This window comes from Belonocnema kinseyi, chromosome 4 (assembly GCF_010883055.1).
Source record: "Belonocnema kinseyi isolate 2016_QV_RU_SX_M_011 chromosome 4, B_treatae_v1, whole genome shotgun sequence".
Taxonomy (NCBI): Eukaryota; Metazoa; Arthropoda; class Insecta; order Hymenoptera; family Cynipidae; genus Belonocnema; species Belonocnema kinseyi.
The window spans coordinates 46,529,254-46,533,939 of NC_046660.1; positions in this window are offsets into that span (position 1 = coordinate 46,529,254).

Here is a 4,686-nt window from a genome sequence, read left to right on the forward strand (position 1 = left end):
TAATAGCCCTCCTTTGGTATTGTCAATGAAAGGCTATAGTCTACGGAAAAGTTCTAATTCCAAAATATTCAAGATTCCTGACAAGTATCAGAACCAATTTTCGAAAGTTTTTTTTAATAGTTTTGATTGCACTTCCAACCATTTTTATGTTATTGCACTTTTGTATTGTTGACATTTTTTGATCCTCAAACATAAATTGCACTAATTCACAAAAAGCTGAACTGCTTAGCTCAGTTTTGATCAAATTATCTCAAAGTAATTTTTTGAGTGCAAAAAACAAAACAAAACCTTTTATCCTCTCCCAAAAAAAGAAAATTAATGCCTTCCCTGATTTTCGTTAAAATGCTTATTTTATACTTTAAAATATTCGTTTAGAAAAAATAATAAAACCTATGCATTTTAAATGAATTTTTAAAACAAAAATTTTCTGGGAAATAATAACATTTTTTTCTCAAAATGTCATTTTTGTACAATTTAACTCCTTTTTTTCTAATAGCAAAAATACAATTTTCAAACCTTTCTATTGCCAAATAAGATTTTTCATTATTTATGTCCATTTTATAATTTATTTTACACATTTTCGGCTTTATAATTAATTAATGGACATTTAAATGATTCTAGGCTCCACTAAATTGATAAAAATTATTAGTTTATTTTACCTGATTATTTATTGAAGATTTATATTCTGTGAAAATCAAGAATCTCTTTATTACAGCATGCTAACTCATCATGGATTATTTTTAAATAAACGTTGTAGTTATTTTTCCTACCGCTTTTACTAGCAAACGGTAATAACAAATAAGATATTTAAAAAAAATTGTTGAGTCACGAATTTGGAAAAAGTTAAATGTGTCAAACCTTAAATTTCTTCAACTTCAATGAAAAAAATCATAATATCATTTAGTTTTTACGGAAACAACTTTCTTGTTTTAACAGTGTAACAAAATAAAAATAAAACAATACAAAATCTCGAAAAAAAATTTTCGAGATAATAATTATTAAAAAAATGCCAGAAATTAAAACATTTATGAGCTTTTAAAATTCCCTGCATTTGATATTTCAGTATTTGAATTAACTATTACAACCATTTTTAATTGTAAGTTTAGATAATGTTACAATTCGAAAATATTAAATTATCGTTAGTTTTATTATTTTTTCGAGATTTTTCATTCATCTCAATAAGAACCGATTTTAATTTAGATTTCTACTTTTTTCGAATGCTAAGGAACATTTTTTTTGGGCCCAATATATTCAATGAATTTCAACATTATTTTTTTTATAATACCGAAAAATTATCAAATAAATGATAAAACCGATACAAATAATTAAAAAATAAATTGGAACAGAAAAGTTTTTAAAAACTTATTTTAAACACTTGAAGAAGAAATTGTTCAATTACATTTTAAAGTAGAAAATTCGTAAGTATAAAAAGAATCAGGATAGGCAATTTTTGGAAATGGAGTTTTAAAAAAAAAAATTTAATTTGTCTAGAAACATAAAAAATAACTACGAAAAATCTATGAACTATGAACAATAGTTTAGTTAATTATATTTAAATATAAAAAGGAAAATAACTTTCAAACAAAAAAATCTCGGATTTGGAAATCTATATTTTCTCTACTAACAAAATCATGAGTCAAAGTTAAAAGAATCAATGATAAAAATCCACCTTTTTCAATAATAAAATTTAATTTAAATTAAAACAGTGTTAATTGAATGTTTCAATTTATAATACTGAGTAATTATAATTAATTAAATCCAATTATTAATTTAAAACATCAATAAAAATGTTTTAATTGCTTCTGAAACTTTTAATGCAAATACTTACTACCCTTAAAAGACTAGTGTTTGTAATCTTGTTCTGAAGGCATTTAACAACAGTTAACGAAAATGAAAAATTAAGATCATAAATGGATAAAAAACCACTCTCTAAAATTTGATTCGGTTGAAACTTTTACTACATTTTTTTATATTTGAATCAGATACTTTTGGTGTTAAATCGCTAAGTTTTACTTTTTAATCAGTAAATTTTTTTGTTAGTTTTACTGTGAAATCTGTAACTTACATTGTTTAATCAGTAAGTTTTACTTCTCAAGCAGTCAGAACCACAATTATTCTATAAATTACAATATAAACGTAACGAAATCGATTTATGAATAAAGAATAAGTAATGCACAGTGACTTTGGAGGGGATAACTGTGCAATTTTCAAAAATCTAATCAAAGAAAAATGTTACCTGAGAGAAAGCCAATACAAGTGTTGCATATATTTAAGAGTTTCGACAACATATCGATTTATCGGTAATAATATTAAGCTTAGGAAAAAAAGTCTCAAAAATGTGTTATAAATAAATAATTCGATATTTAATAATTAATTAATTGAATCAAAATAGGTAACCCGCAAACTTGGAACTTTGCAATTTTAGCAAATAGTGTGACGTCGCTCTCTTTAATTAGAAAATATTTACTATTTTCATTCAAATTTAGAATTGTTATCAAAAATCAGGTTTCAGGGCAATTCATATTTAAAATAACTTGTTTCAATAAGTAAAATTTTTAAACTTCAAGTTTACCTCTCAAATTAAATAACTTATTAAATAAGTCAATTTTTTAAAGTGACGTCACAACAATGAATCTTGATATAAACTCGTTTCACCTAGACTGTTAAAAAATTCTAGAGATAGTCAATTAACTGTTAATGTTCACGAATTCATGTCAATCACTATTTTTAGCGACCGTTTTACAAGATTTAGAGAACATCTCTTCTTGCATCGGGAGATGTATCATAAGCTAAAAATGATAATTGTTAAGTATAAAAATGCGATGGCTATACAGAGCGAGTGTATGGGGAGACCACCTCACATTAGATAATCATTAATTAAAAGCAGAATTATACCAAAAATAATTAATTATAATTTATTCCAATAAAAATATTGTCTCCTAAATATTAATTAAATTTATTAAATTATTTAACATACATTAGTATTTTAAATTTATTATTATTTAATCTAGGTTCTTTATCCACTGTAGGGTGGTCTCCCATATAAAAACAATTTTTTTTATTAATTCTGTATGCGATATTCCTCATCTGTAAAGAGCTCACGTAAAGTTAGAAATATCCGAGTCTTCCTGAAAATAGCATATCAAATATATCATTATATAGAGTAAATTATGTGCAATTTAAGTGGCACGTAATTTAAATAATTTAGCGCGTGACTAAAATTAAAATTCGATTTTGCCACGCATGCTGATAAGGGGAGGTTTCTGTCATATTGATAAAAATACAGATGGGTGCCTGTCTTTCTCACAATATGATAGTTACGGTTTTTATATTATTTATTCAGTTTGTTATCGCCTTTATCTATATATTTTATACGTATGCATATGTATATAAAATATGTATGTATATGAGAGTTAGGTACCAATTTATCATAGATTTGTTTGCTCCATGTATTAGTTATAACTTTTTATCACAGTCTTTTTATCTTATTTAATTATACCTTAAGTACTGATATTATTTAAGTATTTTTCATTTTAAGAAGTTTACGAACTGCAACTAATATTTATTAGTTGTCAATAAATAATTAATAGTTCGTACGTGAGTGTACCTTTGGTAATGTGTAGGACTTACTTGAATGTAATCTATGGGTGTAATCAAATAAATGATAAATATTAATGATAATTAGTGGATTCTTTCTCACAAATGGTCGTTTCTAAAAAAATCAATTGCCGTCTCATCAGGTTTAGTACAAAATCCCAATTTCCAAATTACCTGACTTTTCGCTGACCAACATGCATTTTTTTCAGGTACAAAAACAATCTTCTGAGTAAAAAAAAAACGAATTTTCTACAAGAAAAATTAATTTTCGACCCAAAAAAGATTTTTTAACAAAATAAATAAATTTTCATCTGAAGAAGAAACATTTTCAAGCAAAAATGGAATAGTTACATTTTCAGTTTAAGAAAATAATTTACATAAATAAAAAAACTAATTTTGAACAAAATAGTTACATTTTTAACTAATAAACAAAATTCTTCGATTTTCAACCAACTACATGGATTCGTGAATAAAAACTGAGATTTTCAAAAAAAAAAAAGAAACAATGTTTAATCAAAAAGATGCAGTTTCAACTAATAAGACTACGTTTTCAGGAAACAGACGAATTTTCAATCCAATAGGTGAATTTCCAGTTACAGAAGATACATTTATAACTCAAAATAGAATCTTCAAATTTTGAGTTAAGATATTAATTTGAAAAAAAATCATTTTTCAACCAAACTAGAAGCGCATACGCGCGCGACCCACTAGTTTACATGCAATTATTTTATTTGGAAATGAAATGCAATAAAATACCATGATAATCATTTTTACTTTAATAACTTCTATTTGTACACGGCTTCGCAAGGGTACCCTCTCACGATGCAGAATCAAAAATGATTTTGCAACACTAAACATTTTTATTCAAGTTTGGAGAAAATATCTAAAATGTCGGCGCGTACAAATTGTCATAGAGGTGATTTTCTGCAGTTTTCCTCTCATCTGACCAAATTTTTAGGCTGGTTATATTTTCGAGTAATAGATTAATTGTTACGTCTCAGGGTTGAGACAAGCAGGGGGGAATTTTTTTCTTAATTTTAAATTTGCTGAAAATCCATTCCCGAGCGGTTGGGAAGGATTTACCAATAT